The sequence below is a fragment of the Bos indicus x Bos taurus genome, chromosome 29, assembly GCF_003369695.1.
Source record: "Bos indicus x Bos taurus breed Angus x Brahman F1 hybrid chromosome 29, Bos_hybrid_MaternalHap_v2.0, whole genome shotgun sequence".
NCBI classification, from domain to species: Eukaryota; Metazoa; Chordata; class Mammalia; order Artiodactyla; family Bovidae; genus Bos; species Bos indicus x Bos taurus.
The window spans coordinates 48,302,088-48,322,574 of NC_040104.1; positions in this window are offsets into that span (position 1 = coordinate 48,302,088).

The window sequence follows — 20,487 nt, forward strand, 5'->3', positions numbered from 1 at the left end:
AGCAAGACTACTTGAGACATAAAAACATATTGAGATGTCATTGTAATTACAGAGGACTCAGTCCTGGCCAGCCAGCCAGGACTCTGTGCATGCGAGGATGGTTTGCCTCAAGCCAGTTCCTCTCTCTCCTCAATTCCCAGAGGCTGAGCCAAAAATAGAGACAAACCAAAATGGTGTGAGCACCTTTCTGGAATCGTAAACACTGACCACAAATCTCCACTGTGTGATCCAGCCTTGAGTCTCTCCCAGCTTCCATATACCAGACACAATATTGACTTCAGTTCTTAAAACAGTGCTAATTAGAAGTTATCCATGCCCAAATGAAAAATTAGGACACTGAGCTATAGAAGGATGAGAAACTAGGATCAAAACCAGAAGAGCTGGGACTTTCCGGCAGTCCAGTGGCTAAGGCTTTGCCTTCCAATGCTAGAGGTGAAGGTTCAGTCCCAGGTCAGGGAGCTGAGACCCCACATGACTCACAGCCAAAAAACCAAAACATAATGCAGCAGAAGTGTTGTAACAAATTCAACAAAGCCTTTTAAAATGATCCATATAAAAAAAATTCTTAAAAAACAAAAAAACAGAATAGTTAAGTTCTTCTATAGGAGAATAAGGATTCAAAAAGGCTTTTCACCCATGTCCATGCCCCCAAATCCATGACATACTTCCTTCCACAATCATTTTATTCTAACAATGCACAAATGCATCTACTCCATCACTCTGAAAAGTATTTGATATAATTGGGCAAATTAAGGCAGGATTGTTAGCCATGTTTTCTCATCTGTGAAATGGGTTGATGGTAAAAGTCCTACCATAAATCTGGCTGTTAAGTGATCATATGTGTTTCCTACTATTTAATGCATGTGTATTATTTTGCTTGGTTACTTCCTGTTTCATTCAGCAAAATGTTTGGAATGGCTTGAAAAGTTACCCAACATCTTTAAGATAATAACACCAGCCACGTGCTGACACATGCAGACACTGGAATGAAACAGTGCATCTGAAAACACCATATTTATTGCAGGGTGCTGGAAGAAGGCAATGGCACCCCACTCCAGTACTCTTGCATGGAAAATCCCATGGACGGAGGAGCCTGGTAGGCTGCAGTCCATGGGGTCGGGAAGAGTAGGACACGACTGAGCGAGTTCACTTTCACTTTTCACTTTCTTGCATTGGAGAAGGAAATGGCAACCCACTCCAGTGTTCTTGCCTGGAGAATCCCAGGGATGGCGGAGCCTGGTGGGTTGCCGTCTATGGGGTCACACAGAGTTGGACACGACTGAAGTGACTTAGCAGCAGCAGCAGCACAAAGATGACTTTGCAAATGGGTGTTGAAGCTGAAAAGGCTTCCCAGGTGGTGCTTGTGGTGAAGAACCCTCCTGCCAAGGCAGGAGATGTAAGAGACCTGAGTTCAATCCCTGGGTCAGGAAGATCCCCTGGAGGAGGGCATGGTGACCCCTCTCCAGTATTCTGGCCTGGAGAATCCCATGGACAGAGGAGCCTGGTGGGCTACAGTCCACAGGGTTGAAAAGAGTCAAACACATGACCCCTCATTCACATGCTTAGTCGCTCAGTCGTGTCCAACTCTTTGTGACCCCGTGGACTGTATCCCACTGGGTCTTCTGTCCATGGGGTTCTCCAGGCAAGAACACTGGAGTCGGTTGCCATTTCCTTCTCCAGGGATCTTTGCAACCCAGTGATTAAACCTGCATCTCCAGCACTGCAGGCAGATTCTTTACTGACTGAGCTACCAGGGAAGCCTATTGGAGCTGAAAAAGAGTTGAAGAGTCAAGAGTTTTGTTTTATTCTCTGACTCATAACAGTATATAGTGAGGCCAATAAAACCACCATCCCCTTGTTTCTAACTTTCAGTTACCCACACACTTACATGCTTCTTTGCATTAGTTCACCACGCGCCTGGTGTTCACAGCTCCAAGACTCCAGGGGGAAATGGCGGCAGACTTTATTTCAGAGTCTGCTACCTGGAAGAATGTTTCTGGAAAGACAAGTGAATCCTGAGTGGTCAGCTTTGGGATTACTTTGTAGCAAACCCCAAGGTGGCATCATCCAGACAGCTCCCATTCTGTGACTAAGGTCAGAGAGAAAAGTGAAGCCCTCACAGGTAAATGTTGAACCAGGTGTTAAAACACCAGCAGACACCATACATTAACAGCAGCTGCTGGAAAGAATGTGGAGACCTCATTCCTGGGCAACACCTCGGATTAAGACTTCCTCAAGAGACATGGTGGGAGAAGGAAAATCTAACATCCCTGGTGTGTGGCCAGGACTGTGTCCACACACATCAAACTTTCCTCAAAAAGTGCAGGGAGGATTACTCAGAGACTGTAAGAAAACAGAAAGCCCAGAGAAAGGAACGTTGGGGGGCTTCTGGAACAGGAGGTGGGAATGGAGACAGTCTAGACCCCTCTCTGCAACTCTGATCTTCCTGGAATTGTTTGACGGTCCGGAGGTATCACCTGGGGAATTTGGTACCAACGTGGCTCAGATTTTAACGTGCAAAGTTTGTGCCAGTGTCACACACATAGGAGAGAAGAGGAGGAAGCTGGCGCTCATAGAACCAACCATGATCTGTGTCACGGGCAAGGTGGTTCCTTCCAGGGACCTCATTTCATTCTCACATGAGCTTCACGGTCACTCCCAAAACACAGAGCAGGGAACTGAGATGCAGAATTGTGCTCAGGTTATACGACTAGTAATTGATCACATCAGGGTTCAAAGCCAGGTATCTGTTCTTCCATGCTCTTTCTACCGTACCACAGTCTGACACAGTCTCAACAGTAGCTCATCCCAGTGAACGTTCCATTTCCACTCACCCACCGTGAAGCCCATGACACTCCAATCAGACTGGCTAGTTCCAACCCCATTAAGCCAGGAACTCTACTTCCTAAAGTTTTCCCCTTGTGCTATTCAGGTCTATTGATTCTAACATTTTTGTCCTCAAATATAACTTTATAACCTTGGAATCAGAGATTGGTATGTGAAAGGGTTATAGAAAGAAAGTGGCCCAAATCCTCTAATATGACAGATTAGAAAACTGATATTTGTTTAATGTCACACAGTTAGTAGTGGGGACAGTAACAGAGTCCAGGTTGGTGTCTGTCTCAGGGTATCTTGAGATTGTGAGCCCTGTAATCTAAGAATCTAAGAGCCATAGAAACAAATGGGAAAATGCATATATATGTATTTATATGTATACATATATGTCCCCATTTGTTTCTATCCATTATATATATATATGTGTGTGTGTATATTATATATACGTGCTTCCCTGATGGCTCAGTGGTAAAGAAACCACACGTCAATGCAGGAGATGTGAGTTCAATCCCTGTGTCAGGAAGATGCCCTAGAGAAGGAAATGGCAACCCACTCCTGTATTCTTGCTTGAGAAATCCCATGGGCAGAAGAACCTGGCAGGTTGCAGTTAATGCAGTTGCAAAAGAGTCAGGCACGACTTAGTTACTAAATATATATAAATATTATATATACATATACATATATGTGTGTGTGTATTCTAAGCAACCTATATTTAAAACTTATTTTCAGTTGCTTTGTAATCTTAAAAATCTTATTCAAACCCTCGAAACTTTGGTTTCTTTATCTATAAAATGGAAATGTTAATCTCTACCTTCATGATTTTGAGAATTTAATGAAACAACATGGGTAAAATACTGGGTACAGCCTGGCACATAGCAGCTATGTAGTAAAAATAAACTTTTCCTCATACTTTTTACAAACTTGAGAAAAGAATAGAAAATAGTAATAGCACTGTTATATGTGTGTTTTTTTTTTTTCCTTTAGCATACTTAAACTCTAGAACTGTAGGTCAAACTTGAGTGAAACAAAGACCCAAGACATTAGACCTATAAACAAACAAACAAACAAATGTAGCCCAGTGACTTCTCTGGCAGAAACATCCACAGTCATTACATAATTTATCTAGCTGTCGTCTGCCCCTCACCACCACATTTCTGCACGATTGAAATTGTTCACTGCGTAACTGCTCGTCTCACACTCACAGGCCAGGTTCTCATGTAATCCGGTCAATGCCGCTCTTTAGCACCAGCCCGGCCTCACACTCTGTCTCTTCTTTTTGCAGTAGACTGCTCTCCTCCTATACCATATTCCCCAACTTCCTAAGACAGGATATGTACTCAGTTGCAGATTGATGTGAATGAACTAAAATGTGGCGCACACCTATGAGAGCACCCCGGTGCACGCCCATGAGCAGCCTGCTCCCGGCTCCATCTGCGACTGGGCTCCAACAGACCACAGGTCTACATCCACTCTCCCATCCTAAAATCCCCAAGTCATCTGAGTCCTACGTACACAGGCTACATCCTAGGAAATGCACCTCTTTCTCACTTCCTATTTCCCTTCAAAGTGAACAAGGGTTTGTTGGATGATAAATGAGTATTCCAAGAATGAAGCCTTTTCAGGACACATGTTAGGGATCAAGATTTAAGGTGTTTTCAGTTTTGTTTTTTAATTTATGGATTACGTCTCTAATTTAGTACTGTCTTCTTCAATCAGAATCACTGCATTTAACTTACAGAAAGCGGCAGGTCACTTTCCATTCTAGGACATTAGTTCAAATCTGTCAGCGCCGATAGTGACAGACAATTGTCTTCATCCATGTGTGCTCTGTCTGTTGGTTTTAACTGAGTGTATATTGAACAAATAGACATTGTCACTAAATTAGCTTTGCTAGATCTTTCTGGAATTTTCACCTGAGAGAATGAAGATCAAAAAAGAAGGAAGAGGAGAGAGATGGAGGGAGAAAGAAGGAAAGAAGGAAGGGAAGGAGGAAGAGGAAGGGAGGGAGGGAGGGAGGAAGAGAAGGGGAGAGAGCAGGGAAGGTGGGAGGGAAGGAGAGATGGAGGCAGGAAGAATCTCAGGTCCTAAGACCCACAGAGCACTGGGTGTCAGCAGGAAGGACAGCAGAAACACAGTGGAAAGCACAGCATCACACTTTAAGCAGGTCCCTGCAGGTCACCCCAGACGGGCGCGATTTGCTCTCCAGCTCTGCACCATCTGCGCATCTCCCACTTGGGGCCACTGGAGTCAGTCCACAGTAGCTTCAGTTCAGAGACCTCAGCATCATGACTGGTCACAGGGAATCCTCTAATGCTACATCTTAGTTCGAATTATTAGGCTTCTTTACTTTCCGTGATGAAGCCTCACCCCTGCCTTCCAACTCTAGAATTTGGATTCATATCACTTTCCATGGTTATATTTCTGCCCCTTGCCTTGATTACCTCCCAATGTACTGTTTCCCTTTAGAACAAAACTGAGTCATTGTTATGAATTAAACATCATGTGAGCTAAACCTTCAGAGTCCAGATGGAGATGATGGAGGCTTACCCGGTCTGTTGTAGCCAGTAGTCAGGGGGAACAATCAGAAGGGAAGATTTAAAGTTCTATAATTGGTGGGCAATTGGGTGCTGAGGATTGAGAGCAAAGATTAGTTGAAGACTCCAAAAATCTTATCATCCTCAACCTAAGAGATACGCCTTGAAGGATTGAAAAGTGAAGTTAGAACAATGTGAGAGAAATCACTTCTTGGCCTTTTGGCTAAGAACAACTATAGAACACTGTGACGAACTACCAAACCATAGAGCATGCTTATAAAATGTGTAATATCAAGAGTAGATACTTTAAAAGAGAGATTTTCAGATTTTAATGTGCATAGAAATCATTTGGAGATTTTATTAAAATGGGGGCTCTGGCTGAGCAGGTCTGTTCTGAGTCTAAGCATTTCTAACAAACTCCCTCTGATGCTGATTCTGGTCCACAGACCACACTTTGAGTACCAAGGTTGTAAAATACAAAAGGAGGCTTTCAAGATTCTACTCAGATGGGCATGATTTTTTATTAACTACAGATCAGTAAAGAAAAGTGGCGGTGGGAGTTTCGGCGGAGAGCGAGGGTGGGAAGAACAGGTCTTATCTTCTGAGAGTGCTGCATGATGGCCCCCCGTGTGGCCACAAAGGTCCTAGTGTTGCTTGAGGCATCCACGTGTGCTGTGGACATCTTGGCAGCTCTTCCTGGGAGGTCTTTTCAATGTATGAGATGGAAATAATGAGCCCCATGTAACTGCAGAGTTACCTCGATCACAGCCAAGAACATTCACCTTCTGCAGAGTAAAGGTTCCCCTGGCTTCTTCCTTTGCCAAGACTTAAGACTCAAGCTGGAGCTGGAGAGAAAAACATTCAGCATCAGTTCCCTTAAAGAATGTCGGAAACACACACCAGGGATTTTCCTCCAAAAGTAAATAATTGTTTGGCAAATGTTTAGAACAGTGAACGGAATTGTACATAAATCCTGTTCTCTCCATACCGACTACTTGCCTGCTTTAACTTGCAGCTGTGTTGTTGTTACTTGTTTCTGTTTAAATCTAGTTCCATAATGAAAGTATTCGATAAAATTACCTTTTAAGAAAGGTGTGCTAACACCCACTCTGTAAGTACATGGCAGTTTCTATAATATTAAAGACTCCAAACACTGAAAGGAAATTTAAAAGTTAGCTGAGACTACCAGTGATTTTATACTGGTTTCCAACTAAGCGATCAGCTACCTTCTACTTGAATACCTCCAGTGCCTGTCAGCTCACCACTACGCAGAGATTCCAGTACACTTTCCAACAGCTCTGTTGGAAAAATTTAACTTATGCTATGCAAGCCGGCTTCATGATACTTTAAATTATTAGTCTTAGTTCCATTCTGTGGAGTCACAGAGGAAAATGTATCCTCTCTTTCATATAATAGTTCTTCAAATGTTAAGCTATCATGGGCTCAGTTGTTCAATCAAAAATTCTTAGTTCTTTGGATTATTCCTCATGTAAAGTAAATTCAAATTTCTTCTTCATCTTGTTACTCTAGAAATCCAGCTTTCTTCTTAAATTGCAATGTTCTCAATCAAAGGGAAAACTCCAAATGGAACTCTAAATAGTTTAAATTAAAATGTGCCTATTACATCCTTTATTTTAATTATTTTTTCTACCTTACTGCTCAGTTGTGTCCGACTCTTTGTGACCCCATGGACTATAACCCACCAGGCTCCTCTGTCCATGAAATTCTCCAGGCAAGAATACTGGAGCAGGTAGTCATTCCTTTTTCCAGGGGATCTTCCCAATCTGAGGATTGAACCTGGGACTCCTGCGTTGCAAGCAGATTCTTTACCATCTAAATTCTCACTTTAATATGGTATTTTTCTGTGACGGTTCAGAAGGTAAAGAATCTGCCTGCATTGCAGGAGACCCAGGTTCAATCCCTAGATTGGGAAGATCCCCTGGAGAAGGGAGTGACTACCGCTCCAGTATTTTTGCCTAGAGAATTTCATGGACAGAGGAGCCTGGTGGGTTACAGTCCATGGGGTCACAAAGAGTCGGATATGACTGAGCGACTAACACACGCACACCTTAATGCACTCTGCAATCACAGTAATGAGGTGGAAAGAAAAAAAGAATCTTGTGAAAAAAAGAATCTGGGATCAGTAATCTTAGTCCCTACTCTCATTAGCTTTGTGAGCAACTTATTTCATTTCTCTGAACTTAATATCTTAATTTATAAAATTGCAAAACTTAACCTTAAAAATTAAAGATGGACATAAAACTGACAGGCAAATGTATCCAAAATTGATCTAATAATGCTTGGCATATGATAGACATACAATAAACTATAACTATTACTACAAATTTTGATATTTTGGAGAGGCATATCAATGACTAATATATATTCCATTTTCAATTACCTTAAAATCCTTAAGTATTTTTATATGTCACATTTCACTAGTACAATAATTTCATTGTGAAACCAGTGGCATGAATTCACCTTTGCCTATTTACTTGTATTTCTTTCAAATGTTCACCTGTTATTTAAGAGTAACTTGAATTTCTTATGGATAACAATTTCAGAACAAAATATTTTAACTATCCTCCTCAATTTTGAACCATATGAAATTCTAGTCAGAATGACCCCGGGTTTCCCTTGTGGCTCAGCTGGTAAAGAATCCGCCTGCAATGCAGGAGACCTGGGTTTGATCCCTGGGTTGGATGATCCCCTGGAGAAGGGAAAAGCTACCCACTCCAGTATTCTGCCCTAGAGAATTCCATGGACTGTATAGTCCAGTGTCACAAAGAGTTGGACACAATTGGGTAATTTTCACTTCACTTTCACTCTGAAATTATTTAAAATATCATATTTAAATTATAAGTCCTTGTGTAAAGTATTTTCTACGAATGGAAGAACTTGTTTAAAAAAACAACCTGACATTGTTTAAAAATGCAAAAAAAAAAAAAAAGCAAATAAAAATTACACACACAAGGTTAAATGAAGGGCCCCATGTCTCTAGAAATATCCCCATTCAGATAAACATTGATCCTTTGAATCTAGCCCTTGGACTTCCTATGAATTACTCTATTTATACTAAATTATCTTCTTACTGTTCCGTCTATTCAAAGATATCATAGGGGACTCCAACATCATGCTGAAATTTAAACAAGTACTGTATATACCTACCTCTCCAAAGAAGGAAATGATTCTACCGTGGGTGATTTACTCTTGGACAATCCCTGAATTCTAATAATAGGCACTGCTTCCTTTTCTAAATGCTTATAACATCTCCTTTTATTGAAATTTGTTCTTTCTTCATAATGATTTAACCTCTTAATCATTAGCAAAATTCCCTTATTATCATGGGTAATATTTGTTATTTTAGAGAACACTTGGCCTGATACTAATATAGCTATTCCTATTTTCTTCTAATACATGTTTGCTTTGCATTAATTTACTTTTAATTTATTCAGGGATTCATATTTAATTAGACTTTTTTTTAATCCAGTCCAATCGTCTCAGCTTTTAAATGCCATGTTTAGACAACATATAATGTAGTTATCAATATGACTGATTTCAATCTATTATACTGTTATTTCAGTTATTTCTATTTGTAATAAAATAATCTATTATTTTATATTCTCTGTCTTCTTTGGTTTAAGTGAATTTTTAATCGTAGGACTTCTTTTTTAAAAAACTTTTTTGCCACGTTGCTTGTGGGATCTTAGTTCCCCATGGACTGAACCCTGGCCCCAAGCAGTGAAAGCCCACCAAGTCCTAATCAATCACTGAATCACTAGGGAATTTTTGAATTACGTAAAATTAAATTATAAAATGCTGCTAATAAGACAGTATTCCTCTTCTTACCAACAAGAAATTAAGTTTCTATAGAAAGAGATTCACAGGCTTAAAGAACAGACTTGTAGTTGAAAAAAAAAATTCCATTTTATGTATGCTATAAGTTTATTAGCTGTATATTCCCTTTTTTCCTTCAAGCAAGTGTCCTGGGGTGTACATCCTAAGCAGATCGAATATTCCGCCACTTCACATTTAATGTAAAAAATGTTTTTTCCCTGTCCTGCTCTGTGACTTACAATTTACTATGATATAAACCCTATCTTATTTTATTAGAGATAAACACTGAAGTATTTTTTAAAGAGATAAAAAGAAAAATCTCTAATGCCTGTATTTCTACTTTTTATTTTTTTACACAGATCTATAATTCCATCCGGTATTGTTTTCCATCTGTCTGAAGAACTTCCTTTAATATTTTTTATAATGCAGATCTTCCAGCCACGGAATCTCTCAGATTTGGTTGTCTGAAGAAGCTTTCATTTTTGCCTTCATGTTTGAAATACAATTTCACTGGCTATAGTTTTCTAGGTTGAATTTTTTTCTCTAATCATTTTCAATATGTTTTTCTATTGCTTCCTGCCTTCCCTGATTTTGAATAGAATCTGAAGACATTTTTATCTTTCTTTCTCCTCTATGTAATTTGTCTTTGGTCTGTTTTTTGGAGTATACCCTGCTTGAAATTCAGTGAAATTTATGGATTTGTGTATCAAAAACTATAGAAGTGTTCTTCAAATATGGAAATTTTTAAACTATTTTTTCCTTCTCCCCTTGTCCTTAGAATTCAATTACATATTAGCAAAGGTAAATTCCTTGTTACTGCCCAACAGGTTACTGCTGCTGCTGCTGCTGCTGCTGCTAAGTTTGACTCTGTGCAACCCCATAGAAGGCAGCCCACCAGGCTCCTCCGTCCATGGGATTTTCCAGGCAAGAGTGCTGGAGTGGGGTGCCATTGCCCTCTCCAACCAGGTTACTGAGGTGTTCTTAAAATTCCTCATTCTTTTTCTCTCTGTTCTGCATTGTCCAGCTTTTCTACTGCAATGGTTTCCAGTTCAGCAATCATTTCTTCAGTAGAATCTAATCTTCTACTAAATTCGTCTAATAAAGTTTTATTTCACAGTTTACAAGGCACCATGCTCTACCTGACTTCTTCCTCCTTGCACCATGAACCATAAACTGCTTCCAGGTAAAAAGCCAGAGCGATCACAGGACACTCCTCAGCACCCTTCTCTAGGCTGGGGAGAGGGCACTGGGGGTGGGGGATGGGGGTAGTGGGGTGGAGGATGGGCTGGAGGGTGGGGTGGACCCCGGGGGGAGTGGGGGTGGAGAGGGGGTGGGGTGGAGGGGGAGGGTGGGGGGGTGGAGGCGGGGGAGGGTAGGGTGGAGAGGGGGTGGGGTGGAGGGGGCATGCAGGGAAGGGTGGCTGCGGGGGTCACAGCCCGCACAGCCTCTTTCTGGTCCAGTGTCTGAACCTAGTTGCATCATGGGTTTTGCCCAGTGTGCTAGTTCCTCACATTGGAAGAGCAATTCCTTATCAGTTTGTCCTTCATTTGTGTGTGTGTGTGCTCAGCCACTTAGTTGTATCTGACTCTTTGTGACCTCATGGACTGAAGCCTACCAGGCTCCTGTGTCCATGGATTCTCCAGGCAAGAATACTGGAGTGGGTTGTCATTTCCTCCTCCAGGGGATCTTTCCCACCCAGGGATCGAACCTGCGTCTCTTTTTACCACTGCTTCACTTGGGAAGTCCTTCACAGCCTGTAGCAAAAATTTCATCCTGTGTAATTTGGGGAAATAAAAACTAGAGAATTCATCTAGATCCTTTAGATTTGTTTTTATATTTCTGGGCCATTACCTTGCTGCTGCTGCTGCTGCTGCTGTGTCGCTTCAGTCGTGTCCGACTCTGTGTGACCCCATAGACGGCAGCCCACCAGCCTTCCCCGTCCCTGGGATTCTCCAGGCAAGAACACTGGAGTGGGTTGCCATTTCCTTCTCCAATGCATGAAAGTGAAAAGTGAAAGTGAAGTCGCTCAGTCCTGTCCGACTCTAGCGACCCCATGGGCTGCAGCCCACCAGGCTCCTCCATCCATGGGATTTTCTAGGCAAGAGTACTGGACCATTACTTTACTAACAATTAATTAAGAGAATGATAATTAATTCATAGGAATTTAAAAAATGAGAACTCTCTAACTCAAATTGGTATTTAATAGCCAGAAGACAAATTGCATGAGTATCATTTGAGAAGGAAAAATCTGAAATGAAGTCAGAATATTTTAAGTACCATTGATACAGGACACACAATAAGTAAGACTATATTGTGCTTAATTTATCAGGAATTCTTACTTGTATATTAAAGAAATGGTTCTTGCCTATTTCAGCAATTAAAGCATTAAAATCAGGCATCAAAAAGGCCATTCAATATTAGAAAGAAAGTATATTACCTTTTTCAACCTTCAAATTGTATAGCTTTGGAGTGGGAAGTCAAAGAAGTTAAGTAACTTTTTCGTTTTCTCAAGACAACATAGCTTATAATTGGAAGAGCTGATGTTATCTGATTCCCAGTTCCATGAGCCTCACTGTTAATGTTGCCTCCTTCCTCAGAATTGAGAGTGTACTGAAATATATAGTGTTGTAAAACTAATCAATATAAACAAATAGGGTGTTATCTTTTGAAACTTAGAATTATTTTTTCAATTATTTTCATGCCGTATTGTCTTTAAATTGTTAATTAAGTAAATAGATTAAATTAAGCAAACTAGATTAAGCAAACTAGATTAAATTCTACTATGACACGACTGAGCAACTAAGCATATAACTCACATAAGTGCATGGGTTTAAATTCTACTACATATTATCCTTTATAGCCATTTATTGCTTTTATAAAAATCAAGCAACCAAATTATGGTGCAAAGGAAGTGAGATCTTTAGCTTATAGAATATTATATTGAGTTAAAGTTTTAAAAAATAGTTATTCTTTGAACCCATGGAAAAAATTTTATTTTATTTTTTTTAATTTTATTTTATTTTTAAACTTTACATAATTGTATTAGTTTTGCCAAATATCAAAATGAATCCACCACAGGTATACACATTCTTTATCAAGAATCCTGTTATCATTTAGCTGCTAAGTCTTATCTGACTCTTTGAGACTGTGTTGACTGTAGCCTGCCAAGCTCCACTGTCCATAGGATTTCCCAGGCAAGAACACTGGAGTGGGTTGCCATTTCCTTCTCCAAGAGATCGTCCCAGCTCAGGGATTGAACCCATGTGTCCAGCATTGGCAGGCAGATTCTTTACCACTGAGCCACCAGAGAAGCCCAAGCAAGAATCCCAAGTCCTTGTAAAATATCTTATCCCCTCAAGAGTTCTCTTAAGGTTTTATTTTTACACTTGTACTTAGCAAGCATTTAACCAAATAATTCATCTAAGTTTTCTACATGTTGAATTTAGTCTTCAACAAGCTTGTATTTGATTAAATAATGACCTGAATTATGTTCAAGCAATTCATAATCCCATTCACTTATTAACACTGTATTATCTCACTTGTTTGAAAAATGGACCTTAATTCAAAGAGAGGAGATGCTATAATAAAGTGAAAGCTAAAAGGTGACCCAAGGTTTCTGAGCCCCAGCTTCAAACTGGCTCTACCAATGCTCCATTTCAGTGTCGCATTTTGGTTCAGTGTTAACCAAAGTTCTGCTGAAATGCACATTTAGGACAACATATGTTGGTTCAACTAAGTTATCTGTTGAAAAAAAGCAGAGTGTTGAACTCTGAGGAAATGAGTTTCTAGGTATCCATTTATATGTTTTGGTCAACAGATAATTGTTGTACCTACTACAGACCTACTACACACTAGACTTCATGCTAAGGAATACATCAATGTACATAGGCCACAGTGATAATTAGCAATCTGTATTATCTCATCCACTTGTGTATTTAGTGGTTGACTGCTTCCCCATTCACCACCACGAGCAAACACTGGAATGGAAACTCCTTCAGCACTGGTAGTCTTATTCATCATTGTATCACTAGCCACTTGACTGGTTCCTGCCATATAGTTGAAGTTCAGTTCAGTCGCTCAGTCACATCTGACTCTGGAACTCCATGGAATGCAGCACGCCAGGCCTCCCCGACCATCACCAACTCCTGGAGTTTACTCAAACTCACGTCCATTGAGTCAGTGATGATATCCAACCATGTCATCCTTTGTCATCCCCTTCTCCTCCCACCTTCAGTCTTTCCCAGCATCAGGGTCTTCTCCAGTTAGTCAGTTCTTCACATCAGGTGGCCAAAGTATTGGAGTTTCAGCTTCAGCATCAGTCCTTTTAAGGAATATTCAGAACTGATTTCCTTTAGAATGGACTGGTCGGATCTCCTTGCAGTCCAAGGGACTCTCAAGAGTCTTCTCCAACACCACAGTTCAAAAGCATCAATTCTTTGGTACTCAGCTTTCTTTATAGTCCAACTCTCACATCCATACATGATTACTGGAAAAACCATAGCCTTGACTAGACAGACCTTTGTCAGCAAAGTAATGTCTCTGCTTTTTAATATGCAGTCTAGGTTGGTCATAACTTTTCTTCCAAGGAGTAAGCATCTTTTAATTTCATGGCTGCAGTCACCATCCACAGTGATTTTGGAGCCCAAATATGTAGTAGGCACTCGATTAATATTTGTTTATTGATTGAATGAATGACACGTCCCTGCCCTTATGGTGTTCCATTGCCCAGTTGTATCCGTTTATGCAACCCCATGGACTGCAGCACGCCAGGCCTCTCTGTCCCTCACCATCTCCCAAAGTTTGCCCAAGTACATGTCTGTGGCATCGGTGATGCCATCCAGCCATCTCATCCTCTGACCCCCTCTTCTCCTTCTGCTCTCAATCTTTCCCAGCATCAGGGATTTTCCCAATGAGTCAACTGTTCACATCAGGTGACCAAAATACTGGAGCTTTAGCTTCAGCTTCAGCATCAGTCCTTCCAGCAAGTATTCAGGGTTGATTTCCCTTAAGATTGACTGGTTTGATCTCCTTGCTGTCCAAGGAACTTTCAGGAGTCTGATACTAGGGAAATGCCTGATAGCAAAATATGTGGTTCAAATGAGGGAAGGATTGGAAAAATTTCAGAATGTTTCTATCATGATCTATCAGTATTTTATGACTCTGAATTTTCTGGTTTTCAGATAAGCATTTAAAAATAATTATATATATATATATATAAAAATATAAATAATATATATAAATATAAATGTTATATATATAATATAAATATATAAAAATAAATATATAATATAAATATAAAATATAAATATTATATATATATATTATTATATAGATATATTTAACACTGCATATTTTAGTGGTTTTTCTGCTTCTGTGTGCTTCACCTTTCTCTCATAGCAAAAATAATGCCAAACAGATATTAAAATCTCAGAACCTAAGGATTAGAAGGGGAAGCAGGACAAAGAATCTTGTGCTATTTGCATGGTGCAAGGCCCTCGGGCAATCTTTGCTCTTACTTTGAGTGTAGCTTGAAGCCAGATTCACCAGTGTGCTGCTCCTCAGAAAAAAATTAAATTCGAAACAATTGGTGAATAATACAAAAAGTAGACAGATCTCTTTGTGCAGCAGAATTCCAAATAATTTATGTGGATGCTCTGCCCTTACAGGAGTGGAATGTAATTCCCAGTGATCTGAACTGCCCATAGAGACTTCCTTCTGAAGAGTTCAGTAAGGAAAGATGAAAAAGAAGAACTTTACAGAATAGGAACCTGGAAAATACCACCTCAGCTAGGTGATCAAGGTCAACACTGACAGAGCTAGGTCATACGGGTAGCATATGGCCTTGACATGGAATCACGAGAATGGCACTTTACTTCCATGGCCTTCCTTGCAAAAACTCATATCCCCACTCTAATCATGAAAAAATATCACACAAACCCCAATAGAAGAACATTTTACCAAATACCTGACCATACAGTAGTAACTCAAAAGTGTCACAGTCTTAAAAAACAAAGAGTCAGAGAAAGTATCACAGCCAAGAGGAGCTTAAGAGACAGGATAAGTTAATATCATTTGGTCTCCTCTCCAGAAGGCTTCCCTGGTGGCTCAGCAGTAAATGCAGGAGCCACACAAGATGTGGGTTCATCCCTGGGTGAGGAAGGTCCCCTGGAGGAGGCCATGGCAACCCGCTCCAGTATTCTTGCCTGGAGAGTCCCATGGACAGAGGAGCCTGGAGTCTATAGTCCATGGGGTTGCAAAGAGTCAGACAGGACTGAAGTGACTTAGCATGCACTCATGCATCCTACACAGAATCCTGTAAGAGACAAAAATGATGTAAGGTACCAACTAAGGAAATCTGAATAAAGTATGAACTTTTGTTAATAATAATGCATCACAATTGGTACAGTTAATTGTTACAAATGTTTGGTACTAATGTAAAATATTACTATTAGGGGATATTTCATGTGAAGTGTATGTGAACTCTGTACTATTTTTCCAACTTTTCTGAAAATTTAAAACTATTCTAAGATGTTTTCAAAAAATAAATAAAAAGAAGCCCTTATCTGAAGCTGCAGGTCTGGTCTTAAGAGTATTTCCATCAGAAAACTCTGCAGTAGGAAGAAGATACCCATTTGTTTCTCTATCTTTCAGCTCCCTGAGCAACCTCATCATCCCTGTAAGTGATTTTCCAGAAACATCCTAGCCTCACAATCTGTGAACTTGCTGACCTTCAGAGATCTTCCCTCAGCTTCCAGCTGGCCTCACACATTGCCCTGTGTCACAGGAAATATCTGCTGTTGTTGCTGTTCAGCTTCTAAGTCATGTCCAACTCTTTGTAAACCCATAAACTACAGCATACCAGCTTTTCCTATCCTTGACTATCTCTTGGAGTTTTCTCAAACACATGTCCATTAAGTCTATGATGCCATCCAACCATCTCATCCCCTGTTGTCCCCTTCTCCTCCTGCCCTCAATCTTTCCCAGCATCAGGGTCTTTTCAAATAAGTCAGCTCTTTGCATCAGGTGGCCAAATACTGGAGTTTCAGCTTCAGCATCAGTCCTTCCAATGAACAGCCAGGGCTGATCTCCTTTAGGATGGACTGGTTTGATTGCCTTGCAGTCCAAGGGACTCTCAAGAGTCTTCTCCAGCACCACAGTTCAAAAGCATCAATTCTTTAGTGCTCAGTTGTCTTTATGGTCCACTCTCACTTTCATACCTAACTTCTGGGAAAACCATAGCTTTGACTATGAGGACCTTTGTCAGCAAAGTAATGTGTCTGGTTTTTAGTACCTTGTCTAGACTGGTCATAGCTTTTCTTCCAAGGAGCAAGCGTCTTTTAATTTTGTGGCTGCATCCATCATCCACAGTGATTTTTGAGCCCAAGAAAAAACCTGTCACTGTTTCCACTTTTCCCTGTGCTGCAGGTGTCCCTGACATCCTGTTCTCCTTCTTCTGCTCACTGAGTCTGACCTTTGGCACTGTGGTGAATTCCTAGTCCTCGCCACTTCCCTGCCATCCCAATGTATCACCTGTCTTCCTTACACTGCGCCTCTCAGGAACTCACCTGGCTCCAAGACCCCCAATTACCTGTAAACACCCCGTATTCTTTTAGGCCCTTTGCATTCGGCACCTGCTGCTTCCCTGGCCCCTAACTCAGCTGGTCTTTCAGTCTTATTTCCAGAATGCTCGGGGCTGCTGGCAAAAATCAAAGTACTCAGTTGATTTGCCCGAGAGCAACCGTATGCCATTGCTGCCGCACTTCTAGCGGAGTCCACTGATCCCTCTTCTTTTTCCTAAATACCCTTGTACCAAGTGCTCTCACGGCCTTCCCAACCCTTGTCCACCGCCTCTGACGCCCTTGCTGGTGCTCCCGTTCCTTCATCTCCAGAGGCAGAATGGCCTCCTGCCTTAGAAGAGTGCGATCTCCCCCTTCTAACCTCCTCAGCTTCCTTTCTCCTCCTGCAGCAGAAGCACCCTTTCCGACTCTTACCCTTCCAGCCTCCCCACCCTAGCCCTGACAGCTCTTCACCCTCTCTCCATCCCCTCACCTGTCCCCAAGGAAGAACTAACTGCCAACCCTTGTTTCCAACCCCTCTCACGCCATAAGGGGCCTTGTCTTCTTACTTCTCTTGCTCTCTCCCTCTCTTATGACTTTACTGCCTTCACTGTTCACTTCTCCTCCTTGGCTTTCCAATATTTCCCCATCCAACAAACAAGCTTTGCTTAACTGTACTTCTGATCGCCAGGCAATAACACTGCATTCATTAATCACTTGTAAATAATCCTGTTTGATAGGCAAATTTTTTCTAAAGTATTAGTGGAGGCAAAGAAAAAGCAGAATAAGGAAGTGCATCTGAAGATTTGAGCGTGACCAGTGGGGATGGTTTTAGCTCCATCTCCGTCAAGTTGTACTGTTCTCAATTCATCTGCCACTGCTCCGTGTTTCCAGAGCTTCTGCACAGGGATTCTGTTTCAGAGTTTACCTTATCCTGTCTTCTGTTATACTCAGTTGTTGACTTGTCTAAAAAATTTCTTGAGGGAAGAGTTCACATTTTACTTATCTCTAACAAAATGTTTTGTAAATCATAGGTATTCATCTTTATTAAAAGAAAAGGGGGGTGAACTAGCTTTTTCCAGGCTCACTATAAATGTTAGCTTTTTAAAGATAAGTTCCAATATTGTTTTCCTAAAAGGATTTGAGGTTTCTCTTTTCCTTGTTAAGCACAAAAAGTAAAGATAGGGAACGCAGCCTGAGGACCTAGAGGACATGGAAAATCACACCTACAATTCATTTGATACAGATTCTGCCTGCTGCCAAGGTAGGTCCTTGCGAGCAGGGTCCCATTTTGATGTATGTTTTGTACAGTGCCTAGGTCAGTGGGAATTCATGGTGAATAAATTGAGGGTGAAATCTAAGTGACATGGATACAGCGAGGAACGAGAGTCCCAGCATCTATTTTCAGCTCTGGAATTACATAGATAGCCTTTGGCCTCTAACACGAGCCTTTGAAAGTTAAATTCTTCAGCCTTGGAATCAGAAATAATACCCACACACCTAGATGGCTTCAAAAAGGTTTTGCTTAATAAAATGGCCACAAAAGACGAAAGTATTGCTCTTTACTGAGGAGAATAAATCAATAGCACAGCATTCCAGAGAGTTCTGCATTAATATGACAAAAATACATTCTAGCCATTCTCCTAGATTCTTTCCTTCCAAATAATTGTATTTGTGTCCCTCCTTAATTAGAGCTACTGGGTTTTCATAGTTGCTTAATTAAATTTGGGGAATATCAATTTTACGATGCCTTAAGGAAAGTGATTCCAATTATAGGGCCAGTCTGTCAGTAAAAGTGAAGAGGCCAAAACATTTTCATAGCAAAGTTATAGCGAACAGACGGTTAACTATAATAAGGAGGCAACTTAATAATTAGTCTTTCTACTACTTAAGTTTTACTCTGAGCTCAGATAGCTCAAGTAGTTATTTGGTCTCTTTTAGGGACAATATTCGGAGAAGGCAATGGCACCCCACTCCAGTACTCTTGCCTGGAAAATCCCATGGATGGAGAAGCCTGGTAGGCTGCAGTCCATGGGGTCGCTGAGGGTTGGACAGGACTGAGCCACTTCACTTTCACTTTTCACTTTCATGCACTGGAGAAGGAAATGGCAACCCACTCCAATGTTCTTGCCTGGAAAATCCCAGGGACAGGGGAGCCTGGTGGGCTGCTGTGTATGGGGTTGCAGAGTTGGACACAACTGAAGCGATTTAGCAGCAGCAGCAGCAGCAGGAACAATATTGTGGATTTTCCTGGAGGTTCAGTGATAAAGATCTGACTGCCAATGCAGCAAATGCAGGTTTGATCCCTGGCTCTGGAAGATTCCCTGGAGAAGGAAATGGCAACCCACTCAAGGATTCTTGCCTGGGAAATCTCACAGACAGAGGAGCCTAGAGGGCTATGGCCTATGGAGTCACAAAGGAGTCGAACATGACTAGACAACTAAACAGCAGCAGGGACATATTGAAGAGTCCGCACTGCCTCTGCTGTGACAGGTTGCACATCCAGCAGCAGAAGTAGCCAGGTCAGCCACGGCAAGAGGGGACCCCTGCTGTGGACATGCATGATCCCCGTCTGTGCCGCTCAGACTGCCCTGTCACTGATGTGCTGTGAGATTCTGGGGAGTGGAGGACCAAACCTGGCTGGCATTACCTGGATGAGTTACCAACTCACTTGGCTTTTCAATACTTCTTCTGTCATACATGCTCTCTGTATTAGTTGCTGAGTGTTGCATAACGAATTACCCTAAAGTTAGTAATTTAAAACCATACATGCTTATTACATCAGCTTCCATGGGCTAGGTATCTGGGTGCTGATTTTGTGGGTCCCTTACTTTCAGTATCTCACAAAGTCACAACAAGGTTTCTACTGGGGCTGGGATCCATCCCATGTGAAGGCTCAACTGGGAAAGGATCTGCTTCCAAACAAGGGATTGTTGGCAGGGCTCAATTCCTTGCAGGATTTTACACTGAGAGACACAGTTCCTTCCTGGCTATTGGTTAGAAATAGCCTTCAGCTCTTGCTAAATGGGTCCCCTCACTATGGTTGTTTATTTCACCAAAGCCAGCAAGAAAGATGGACATAGAGAGATAGAGATAAGTGTGGGGAGAGAAACTGCCAGCAAGATGGAAATAGCTATCTTATGTAACAAAATCTGGAAAGAACATTACAGTCTTTGCTACAATATATCAGATATAGTAGCTAGGTCAGCCCACAACAAAGAGAAGGGTGTTTGTTACACAGGGCATAGATAACAGGCAGACAAGGATCAGACAAGGATCACTGGAGCCATCTTAGCATCTGTTTGCCACAGTCTGATGGGCATTGTCATGAGACTCAGAGACCCACACGTCTGTGGATCCACACTCTCCCAGGCCCGTCTACTTGCCCCTTCCCCAGGCCTTCCTGACTCTTGTCTTCCAATACTGCTCCTTCCAGGCTTCAGACCGACCAGCCAAGCCACCTTCCACTTCCCAGGAGTATGTGCATCATTATTCTTATCTCTGACCACCCTTCACAGAAGGACAACTCTTCAGATCTCTGTCCACTAGGAAAAGTCCCCTTCACCATGTCTTTCACCTCGGAGTTGGGAAGAGCACTATCTTTTAGTTCATACTAGCATATTAAGTTGGAGAAGGAAATGGCACCCCACTCCAGTGTTCTTGCCTGGAGAATCCCATGGACAGAGGAGCCTGGTAGGCTGCAGTCCATGGGGTCGCGAAGAGTC